The sequence below is a fragment of the Microcebus murinus genome, chromosome 12 (assembly GCF_040939455.1).
Source record: "Microcebus murinus isolate Inina chromosome 12, M.murinus_Inina_mat1.0, whole genome shotgun sequence".
NCBI classification, from domain to species: Eukaryota; Metazoa; Chordata; class Mammalia; order Primates; family Cheirogaleidae; genus Microcebus; species Microcebus murinus.
In genome coordinates this window covers 60471613-60483733 of record NC_134115.1, presented here as the reverse complement: position 1 = coordinate 60483733, position 12121 = coordinate 60471613, and the positions used below count along the sequence as shown (strand labels likewise).

Sequence of the window (12121 nt, the reverse complement as noted above, 5' to 3'; positions counted from 1 at the left end):
TAAATAGAGAAGGCTAAATATGTCAAGGTGATAGCTATCTTAAAAGCCAACAGACAATTAAGGATATAAACCTTTTAAAAGAGATACAATAGGTGATAATAAAAGACTTCAGGAAACTGGTCTATGCTATTGAAAAACGAAAGACATCAGGAAAATATAGAAGAGAAATTGAAGAGCCAAAAGTCACATTACACTAAATCAGAAGTGGGGCAACTTTTCATGTTGGAAGGCCGTATTAATTTAGCTATAATCAAATAAGGTCCCATTCAAGAAACTTTGGTTAGATGTACTTAAAAATATACATTATTTTGTACAACTCCAACTACTCTGTACTTAATAATTTCAAAAAATGAAAACTATTTGTGAATTTTAAAGTTAACTAAACTTTTAATGACTTTGTTGTGTCTGCTTTTTGATGGAAAATATTTGAATATTTGGTTGCAGCATGGAGATCTGCAGTTTCATTGATCCTCTAGATGGATATCAGTCATTTGTGACCTTAAGAGTTCCTTGAGTTGGGTTAGGTAAGAGAATGTAGATCCGGCAGCAGAAAGTCGCTGAAAACCGAGAATTTTTCAGGCATGTTGCCCAAGGCCTGGGTATTCTACTGAATTTTTCCATATTTCAATTGGATCTTTCTTAGCATCCAACAATGACTTTAAAATATCATCTACTAAGAGCTCAATCAATTTCATCTGTAGTTCTTCAGGTGCCTTGCTGATATCAAAGAGGTGAGGCTGAAAGGCTAATTTGAGTGTGATGTCATGATTATCAAAGTCAGTGAACCTTTCATGTATTCTCCAATTAATACATCTATAACAGCTGCATATTCTTCAAATGATTTGCATATATTATCCTACTTATCAATGACCTTAGCTAACTGGGGAAAATGTTCATGCAAAATTTTCTTTTGAAGAAGTGTTTTTAAAAAGGTAACTTTTTTCAAAATGCTTGGATTTTTTGCCACATATCATATTTAGACTTAATTTTACCTTGCAAAGAAACATTCAAGTTGTTTTGATTTGACATGATATCACATAGAAATGTTGCATTCCTATAGAAATGGTCTTTCAATAATTCACATTGCTGATTCTGTTCTTCATAAAATTTAAGTATCCATTCTTACAGAAATAAAATTTTGGGTAATATTTGTCCCGGTGAAAGCTAATGCACTTAAGAATGATACAGTGAATCCACACTGAATACCTCCTCATTCAACTTTAGCATATTATGAAACTGACGATGCCATGTTGCATTTGCACAAATATTGTTAACAATACTTATAACTTGTTGCAAAGCGTCACTTAAAATAGTAGCTTTAGCACAGAGATTTTGCTGATGCAAGATACAATGAAAAGAAATGAGAGCATCTGGATCTGTGCTCTTTTAAATCTGTACAATAAACCCTTCATGTTTTCCTGTCATGGAAGGTACACCATCTGTATATATACTAAGTTTACCAAAGTCCAACTTCATGACATTTATCTTAAAAGTTGTTGACGATATCTATTCCCCATGTTCTGTTTATAAGAGTGCCCAAAGAGAGTAACTCTTCATAGCAAGGAAAATCTTTGCTATGGGGACAGCAGTCCCCAATCTTTTTGATACCAGGGACTGATTTCATGGAAGATAATTCTTCCATAGATGGGGCGGGGGAGGGGTCATTGCTGCCTTCCTGTCTCCATCTCGGATCATCAGGCATTGGATTCTCATGGGGAACATGCAACCTGGATCTCTCGTATGTGCAATTTGCAGTGGGGGTCATTCACCCTCCTGTGAGGGTCTGCTGCTGCCATTGATCTGACAGGGGGTGGGGCTCGGGCATTCGTGCAAGCGATGGGGAGCAGCTGTGGGTGCAGGTGGGGCTTTGCTCGCTCACCCACCTGCTGCTTGCTCACCTGCTGCTCACCTCCTGCTGTATGGCCAGGCTCCTGACAGGCCACTGACCAGTGCCACAGCCCAGGGGTTGGGGACTGCAGAAGTATAAAACCTGTGCTGAGTCAATAGTATCAGTTGATTCATCCAAAGTGATTGAATAATATATATTTTCCTTCTGAAGTATGGCATGAAGTTATTCTGTTAAGTTGAAGGCTAACTCATGCTGCCAATCAGTTATGGTTCTCCTTGAAAGAGGCAGTGGTTTTTTATTTTGGAATGTTATCGGGGTCTAAACATTCTATAACTTCAACAATGCATTCTTTCACAATTTCTACAGCACTGAATGGCTTCTCTTTCCCCCCCCCCCAAGTATATCAGCCACTTTATAAGTTGTTTCAGTGGCATTATTTCCAGGTCTTATTCCTGCTTGAGAAAACTGTCTTTGCTTTTGCTTCTCATCTTTTAATTTCTACAGTACATACAACCTTTCACGCCTCTCCCTCTAATTTAAAATATTTGTGGTCCTTATGAGTGTTATGATGCTGATGAGCATTGAAATTCTTTAATGTTGATATTGCATGAAGCAAGCAAATCAACTTATCTTTAGCAGAAACAAGATAATATGGCAATTCCCAATCCTCATTTAAAAATCTGTTTTCTTCCTTCAGTATTCCCTTCGTCTTCTTTGACAGGATGGGCTGTTAAGCAGACAGAACTTAAAAATACTGTTGAGCTGTGCAACTATTCACAAATTCCACCTCAAACATAAACACAGCGCTCGGTTGTCAAAAGCTGATAACAGACTGGAGTACTCAACCCCCCTAAACTCTCACCAACCAGCCTCGTGCAGTCATGGTGCCAGTCAGGCAGGGGAAGTTAGAATTAAATCATGAGCAAAGCAGCTGTCGACTTAGTCCTTAAGGCTTACTACTGTTCTAATTGTGCTGGTCAATCTGGGAAGATTATTCATTGAAACTTATTTTATTATTTGGTATTTTATATACTTTTCATTTAAAATATATAAAAGACAAAAATATATTAATAAAAATAAAAGAAGTTTTTCTGTAAAATTTGGATTCAGTCAAAAGGCCACACTTAAGGACTCAGAAGGCCATATGTGCCCTTAAGGGTGCAGGTTCCCGACCCCCGCACTAAATTGAAATTTTAAAATGAAACTGGATAGCACCTCAAGTGAAACTGTAAGATATAGAATCAGATTGAGGATTTCAACTTACAATAGGGTTTAATGGAGAAAATGGAAAAGGAATGCATAAATTGTAATCAAAGAAATAATGGCAAATTCCTTGAACTGATAATGTTTCAAATATGTAAGAACACAAAAAGCAACTCTCAGATATAACTCAAGGAATGCTCTTTACATGTCAACTGAAGTTCTTGAGCTGAAAAGATTAAAGATTCATCATTAAAAACTGTTTAAAAAAAGGAAAAGAAGCTGGGTACAGTGGCTCATACCTGTAACCCTAGCACTTTGGGAGGCCAAAGAGGGAGGATCACTTGAGGCCAGAAGTTGGAGACCAGCTGGGCAACATAACGAGACTCTGTCTCTACAAAATATTAAAAAATTAGCCAGGCATGGTGATTCACACCTGTAGTCCCAGCTCCTCTGGAAGCTGAGATGGGAGGATCACTTGAGCCCAGGAGTTCAAAGCTACAGTGAGATGTGAGTGGCCCCTAAACTCCAGCCTGGGCAACAGAGTGAGATCCTGTCAAGAAAGAGAGAGAGAAAGAGAGAGAAAAAGAGAGAGGAAAAGAGAGAGGGAAAGGGAAGGGAAGCGAAGGGAAAAGGAAAGGGAAAGGAAAAGAAAATGATCATTCAAAAAAGATCAGGCTCATGTTTTATAGCACATTATTTAGTATAGACTCAAGTTCACTATTTTTCCCTCTGTGAATGTAAAAGTTTTACAAGTGACATTTAAGACACTATTCTTGAAAGCCATCTCTAGGAGTTATTCCCTGATTTTCAACATATTAGTGAACCTATTTTTTGTCAACTTAGTTCTTTTTTCCTTTCACTGTTTCTTCTTTTCTCTTATTAAACCATCAACAGTTTGAGCACAGAGATTCATGTCATATCCCTATTCATTTTCTCTGAGGACCTGTCACGTAATAAGGCTTAATAAATGTTTGCTGAATGAGTGAACAAATGAACAAAATTAAAAGCAGAAATAAAGTGGAAAATTGGAATAAAATTTCACTTAATAAAGACAAAGTTAATGTATTTTTTAAAAAGACTGACAAAAGCAATAAGCCAATAGTACAAGTTATTATTCATGAAATGAGAAATAAACAAAGACAGATATACATTAGGGAAAAAATTAGACAGTACTATACATGTTATACACAAATCATTTAGATAAACTAAGTAACATGGGTGACTTTGGAGGATATATTAGGAATGTATTTTTCTAGAGTCAACTTGTAAGTCCTTCAATTCCTGAGGGGCAGACTCCTGGGCAACAAGTCAGCCTCCTAGAACATGTCCCAAGATTTTCAAAGCAACCCTTTGATATGGAAGTGCATTCTTACCTCTCAAGGGATTTTCCTAGACCAGTTCCTTGGGCATAGCAGAGGACACATTTTCCATGCAAGGTCTTAAAGAAGAAGAATCTAAGACCCATACAGGAAGATTAAAATAGGATTCTCACCCATGAAATACCCGTATAGCCTCTGGGGACCTGAGGGACTGTGAGGTTGACGCTGGTCTTTCCTGGATGTGCTGGAGATACCATTTGTTATATAAAGATCAAATCCCCCATTAAACACACATTCATCGAAAAAATACTCAGTGCAGGTCACCAAGAATGAAAGATGAATAAGATAACAGTCCCCATCTCAGGAAAGGGTCAGCCTCCAAGCTATTCACTACCCGGTGGCAAGAGGTGCCTCACTAGCAAGATGGTCAGTATATTTGGCTCATTTATTCCATGGTTTCCACAAATTACTTCTAACTTCAGGCACCCAAAGGCTGATCAACTTCAGCTTAATCAACTGAAACAGGCAGTTCAATGTCTTTATTCCTAAAAGCAAAGAACTGGAATAAGACAACAACAACAACAAACAAAATAAAAACTTTGAGTAAATCTATTAATATATCTGCAGAAGAAATTTGGAAAGTAAATTTTTTATAAAAATCTATGAAAAGGAAAAAACCCCACATGGAATATATACCCTCCTCTAAGGTGGAACATCGTGCTGAAGGAGAACTTGATGTGGTGGTGTGTTCATCAAAGAATTATTTCAGGGCCGGGCGTGGTGGCTCACGCCTGTAATCCTAGCTCTCTGGGAGGCCGAGGCGGGTGGATTGCTCAAGGTCAGGAGTTCGAAACCAGCCTGAGCAAGAGCGAGACCCCGTCTCTACTACAAATAGAAAGAAATTAATTGGCCAACTAATATATATAGAAAAAATTAGCCGGGCATGGTGGCGCATGCCTGTAGTCCCAGCTACTTGGGAGGCTGAGGCAGAAGGATTGCTTGAGCCAGGAGTTTGAGGTTGCTGTGAGCTAGGCTGACGCCATGGCACTCACTCTAGCCTAGGCAACAAAGTGAGACTCTGTCTCAAAAAAAAAAAAAAAAAAAAAAAAGAATTATTTCAAACTTTCAAAATTAACAGATAATATTCCTCAACAAAGAAAATGATGGCATACTACCAAGTTTTCTTAATGATGCAAAGATAACCTCAAATTTAAAATCTGACAAAGATTACACTAAGAAAAGGACTCCTTAAGTCAATATCACTCATGAAACATAAAAAGTGAAATAAAATTTTAGTCAGAAAATGTTAATAATTCTTAAGGCTGGGAGATAGGGACGTAAAGTTCATTTTATGATTCTCTCTACTTTTGTGTACATTTCAAATTCTTCTTAATAAGCTTTTTTTAATAAAAAAAATTACCACCAGAAAATCCAGCAGCAACACATTATAAAGATTATGTACCATAATCAAGTTATATTTATCCTAAGAAAGAAAAGCTCAAAAAACTATTAATATATTTATAGAAAATTATGTAATTATAAATTATAATATATTAATATATATTTACAGATAACTATTAATATATTTTATCTCATAAAGAAAATAATAAAATAAGGTAAGTGATTATCTCATAAGAAGCCAGAAATCATTTTTTATATGTCATCTAATCTCCGTGCTTAATAAAAAAAAAAAAACAGGAATACCAGGTGATTCAACATTATTTTAGAAAGAAAAATAGAAGCATTCCATTTAAAAGACAAAAGAAAATTATAATATTCATCACAACATTGGAGTTGCTGACCAGTGCAGTGCAACGTGAATGAGAAATGAGAGATAAATATAGAAAATATGGAAACTCCATGAGTGTCTGCAGGTAGCATGATTACATATGGGACTCAGTTTCAAAATATTGGAGATAATAAATACCCTGAGCAAAATTGTTCAGTTGTGAAGACTTAGAAGCCTTTAGGAATAATCGCCAATACTGGAATGGACTTCATGTATAAAAAGAATCTGGACTTGTTTTGTATGGTCCTAAAGTAACAACTCATCCAAGCTCAAAAAGACAAACTTTGACTCAATGGAAATAACTTGTCCCTTTAATTTTTCTTAAGGAAATTTTAAAACATACACAAAAGTAGACAGAATACTGTCACGAATCTCCATATATCCATTATTCAGCTTTAGCATTTATCCATTTTGTCCATCTTGTAAAGAATTCTTCATAATTAGAGATATCAAAACTGCATTGGGATGCCCTGCTAAGAGAGACAGCTTTTCATCACCAAGGTGTACAAGAATACAAAAGACAGCAGCAGGTCAGGGATCCTATAGGGGACAGTCAAGATTGGATGGGGACTAGATCCATACATGCCTTCCAAGCCTGAGACTATGATTTAGAAAAAGAGATGAATCTAGATTGTGAGCTGGTCTGGGCCAGATCATAAACAACTCGAAGGCAGGGTTTTTTTGTCTTGGTCATCTTGTATCTCTAGCTTCTAACATAAAATAGACATTCAGTAAGTCCAGTAAATGTCTGTTAAATTAATAAATGACAAATGAATGGAACACAATATGGAATGATGGATCTTCTACAAAAGAGTAATAAACAGAAAAAAATAATAAAATATAAACCTTCCTACAATACTGAATCTCCAATATACACAGAGTCCAAGGATATAAACCAATCGCTGACACAAGAACAAAACAAACAAGAAACCAAAACATAAGACAAATATCCAGCCTTTTGAATAATGAGAGAAATAAATCACCAAAGTAGCATTTTCTCAAACTATCATAAATGAAAGTGTTAAAACTTTTTGGCCCTTCCTCCTTGGCTCAGTGACATGAGTCCAGCCTCCTGGGCTACACTTAATCTTCTTCATAAACTCCTCTTCTCTTCCATCCTCTGATTCTAGGGTTTGGTTCTCAGCTCCCTTTTTTATCTAAATAAATGGTACCTATTATTTCTAAACCAATGGTTCCAAAACTTCACTGCATATTAGAATGACCTAGGGAATTTTAAAAGCTCCCTGGTTGCACCCTAGACCAATTAAATCAGAATTTTTGAGGGCGTGAGACAGAAATTGGTAGTGATTCCAGTTAAACTACCAGTGATTCCAATCTACAACAAAACTTGGGACTCACTGCTCCAAACACTCTATGTGGGCAATATCATTTACTCCCACAGTTTCAGCTGCTTTGGGAACCAATTGCCTCTTTAGTATCTCAACTGAGATGTCCCGTAGGCACTTGATCCAGTTATATGTAAAACAGAATTCACCATCTTTCTCTGTTCTATTCCTCAAAATTCCCTCCTTTAAGGTGGAAGATCTTGTTGAAGGAGACTACCTATTAACTCTCTAACTGCCCAAATCAAAAATTTGGGAATCATCCTTGACTCTTTTCCCATTTCATGGATCCAGTCACCAAGTCTCATTGACTTTGTTCCTAATTATCTCAGTCTCTCACCTCCTCTCCTTTCTCAGTGCTACTGCCATAGTTCAAACTTTCACTCTATCTGAAATACTAAAATACTCCCCCAGCCTGTCCCCCTGCTTCCAGTTTTACCCTCTGTCATTCTATCCTTTATATAACTGCCAAAGTGATATAGCAAGTAATTCTAATCATGTCATTTTTATTTTCAAAATCCTCCAGTGGTTCCCTTTCATCTTTAGAATAAAGTCCAAGCTCAAGAATCATAGTAATATTAATAACACAACCATGTTAACGATACTACCATTTCCACTTACTATGTGCTAGGCACTGGGCTAAGCAATTTACATGTGTTATCTTATTTAATGCTTATAACAATTCTCACTTACAAAAAAGGAAACTTTTTTGTGGGAGGCACAAAGAAGTTAAATAATTTGGCTAAGAGCACATAGCAAAGAAGTGGCAGAACTGGAATGCAAAATCAGATTAGCTTGCTTGTCTCTGGAGCTGGACTCGACTTCTCCATGCCACTGCATCCTTCCTGGCTTTGGGGTGGCAGTCAAAGCCCTTCAGGATCTGGCCCCTGCCTACCTGCCTGTGTCATCTCCCTCATGCTGTACACTCCAGCAGAGCTGAATTATCCAATGTTGCCCCCAAAGGCCCTGATGCCTCATGCCCTCATGCCCTCATGCCTCTGCAGATGCTGCTTCCTTTGCCTCATCCACACCCTCTGCCTGTCCACCTATCAGATGCCTACTCACACTTCGATGGACAGGCACTGTAGTACACCGAACTGGCACGGAACACTCTCCTCTTTGACTTGTTTTCTCATCTGTGAAAACAATTATAATGATCTCTGCCCAGCTATGTTGCCAGGGTTGGTGTAAGGCTTATATTCCACTATGATGTGACAATGCTTTACATCATAAAGGTCTATGCAAATGTGCCCAAGGTAGTGTGAGCTCAGTTGCATAACCAAGTTTGTCTGAGGCAAAATTGGAAGTATAAAAAGTTTATCTCTGCCATAAAAATGAATGAGGTCCTGATACATGGCACAACATGGATGAACCTTGAAAACACGCTAAGTGAAAGCAGCCAGACACAAAAGGCCACATGCCATACCATTCCATTTATATGAAATGTCCAGAATAGGCAAATCCATAGAGATAGAAAATTGACTGGTGGTTGCGAGAGCAGTGGGGAAGGGGAAATGGGAATTGACTGCTAATGAATGGGTAATAAGTATCTTTCTGGGGTGATAAAAATGTTCTAGAATTAGACAGTGGGGATAGGCACACAACTTTGTGAAAATACTAAAAACCACTAATTGTATACTTTAAAGGATGGATTTTATGGTATGTGAATTGTACCTTAATTTTTAAAAACAAAGAAAAAAGAAGTTTATTTCTGGCACCCAGCTTCGCCATTCTGTCCCCTTTTTCTTGATGGTAAGTAATACTCCAACTCCTATAACGAATCTGTTTTTCTCATCTTTCCCCTATTTTTTCTTAGTAAAACCCTAAAAGCATTGAAGCATGGGGAGGGCTGGCTAAAACACAGATGCCTGGGTCCCAGAGATTCTGATTCAGTAGGTCTAGGGTGGGGCCCAAGAATTTGCATTTCCAACATCCCTCTAGATAAAACTTGGGGAATGCAGAAATGAGCATTGAACTAGAAATCAGGAAACCTGGATTCTTTCCTATCTTTGCCACTAATTGAGCCTAGAATTGCACAAGCTGCCAAATCTCTGGTTATCTCTCTTACGTTAACATTGAACTTCTTTAAGTTTCATGCCAATTCCAAAATCGTATTATTCTGTCACTTTCCTCCTTAAATCCTCCAGGGCTCACCATCTCTAAAATCCGACCTTTTCCCAGATGTCCAACTCGATCTTCCACTGTTGTCCCAAAGACTTCTCTCCTGACAAATTTGAGGAGGGAGGGAAAGTAACATTTTCACCTATAGCACTTCATTTACTCCTCATGACAGCCCCACATGGTGGGACTCCATAACTCCATTTGGAGGACAAGAAACTGAGGCATGGAGAGGTTAAAGAACTTCCTCAAAGTGCTCAATGGGACCCCAAGGCCCCATCCTTCTTCCATTATGTAATTCTCTGTTCTGATGTTTCTCTGTCCCTCAAAAAAGCCCTAGGTAGAGAACTGTTACTTATGTCTTTGTTCATGATCTCCCCATTTCTCTGCAACTTACTCAAATCCTATCTCACCTTCAACACCCAGCTGGAGCTTTGCTACACCCAGCATGAGTTCCTGGCCACTAATCTACCATGTCCCACCGGGTTCCCCAGTCACAGTGCTGCTGCGCTGTGTCACTGTCCCATGTAGCCCGTGACCATCTCTTCTAAGCTCTTACCTTATGTTTTCTAACTTCATATGCATTCAGGTCTTGTTTTCTGCCCCTAGATTGCAAACTCCAGAAGAAAAGTACCCTGTTTCTCTACAATCCCTGTAGGGCCTAGCAGAATGCCTTGAGCTCAATCAATATTTGTTGAATTAATAATGGCAGGTTATGGATATCTGAAATGCCATGGTAAGATCAGAAGACCGGAATAATAAGCAGCTTTAATTCTTGACTCTTTTAAGCCCAAAGAAAAAGTTATTGGCAAATATTTTAGGGAAGCTCATATTTATACAGGGTGTTCCAAAAGTTGCCATATATAGGGAAAATGGGAAATTGTATCTATATGTGCCTTTATTTACAAAATATTCATTACAAAAATTTTCCTTTGTGTGGAGAATTTTGGGACATTCTGTATTTCTAATGTCAATCATTTGATGTTGCTTTGGTTCATTACAGTGAAATAGCTCACTGAGAGATAACCGGCTGGAGTCTCACACCTGCGTGAATTTCTTAAAAAGAATTCATATTAAGATGATGCTTTATCAGAAAATACAGTTCTTAGGCTGGGCTTGGTGGCTCACGCTTGTAATCCCAGCACTCTGGGAGGCTGAGGGGGAAGGATTGCTCGAGGTCAGGAGTTCAAGACCAGCCTGAGCAAGAGCAAGACCTCATCTCTACTAAAAATAGAAAAAAATCAGCCGGGCATGGTGGTGCATTCCTGTAGTCCCAGCTACTCAGGAGGCTGAGGCAGAAGGATAGCTTGAGCCCAGGAGTTTGAGGTTGCTGTGAGCTAGGCTGATGCCACGGCACTCAAGCATGGGCAACAGAGCGAGACTCTGTCTCAAAAAAAAAAAAAAAAAAAAAAAAAAAAAAGGAAAGTAAATACAGTTCTTAGAAAGGCAGAGGGACTTATCTAATATACTATGTGGTTATTCTTCAATGTGCAGTTGCAACCAGGATCCCACGAAGGAGTTTTCAAATCTCTCTTCCCTACCTCAGGGACCTCAGTCAAGTCTTTCACTAGTGGTCATAGAGAGTCAAGGAAAAGCTAAGGGAAATTGTTTTATTTTCATTTCTTATTTTGGAATGGCACTACATATTATCCCTGTTCCTCCCCCATCTTCCCTTCCCTCTAAAAGCCTCTTTCTGAAATAGGAACCTTATTTTATTATTAGAGAAAAGGGCTTTGAATACATGAAAGGAGGCTTATCATGGACCAAAGAAAAACCAGTGGCTCACAGCTGGTGCTCTAGGTTTCCTAGGCCCTTTGTCAAGAAGCTCTGGCCACCAGCACCCTCTGCCATTTCACCTTGACTTGCACCAGGTGAAAAAGAGATGCAGGAGATGGCTCATGGGAACACACCCTGGATCACCATTACCCCAGGGTAGCACTCCCCAAGACAGTTGATCTCAAACTTCCCTTAAGACTTTTGCTAGTCAGCAAACTACCAGACCTCCACTTCTGTAACATACACAGTCTGCAAAAAAAATTCTATGATAAGGTGCCTTCTACTTTAGCTTCATCCTGGACAATAATATTATTCATTAAACCACAGGTTTGATCATGCTGGCTACATTGTTTTCCCTGGTACACATTAAAATAAATAAACAACAATTTAAACAAAAAATGTCCATTCACATATCTTCTAAAATCATCTCGAGTTTAACGTGGTACAAAGACAAACCTCTGGGAACACTAGTTCAGGGCATCGTCATGGCCCTCAGATTTCACATCTGCCTAACAGGATTAGACATCTCTTAGAAAGGGCTTAGCCGCTTATCTAGTTCAGTACAGATGGCCTCTGCATGGCCCCCTGAGAGCTACAGGGCGGCAGCAGGAACAGTCAGCACTAATGGGGACCTGGCTGTGCCTTTCTCTTCCTAGCAATCTGAGGGTACAGGGACCCAGGCCACTCCAAGTAGAAGCCTGCAAGTTGGTGACACAAGTCATCC

At 38.6% G+C, this 12121-nt stretch overlaps 1 protein-coding gene across 1 annotated transcript in view; it reads right to left on the bottom strand.

The window, feature by feature from the left end:
• Nucleotides 1-8649, bottom strand: part of FRMPD1 (FERM and PDZ domain containing 1) — a 67773-nt gene extending 59124 nt beyond the window's left edge. Inside the window, exon 1 of the mRNA XM_012769069.2 lies at nucleotides 8569-8649. The gene's annotated coding sequence lies outside the window, so the exon portion shown is untranslated. The remainder of the gene's footprint in view (nucleotides 1-8568) is intronic.
• Nucleotides 8650-12121: the final 3472 nt, after the last annotated feature.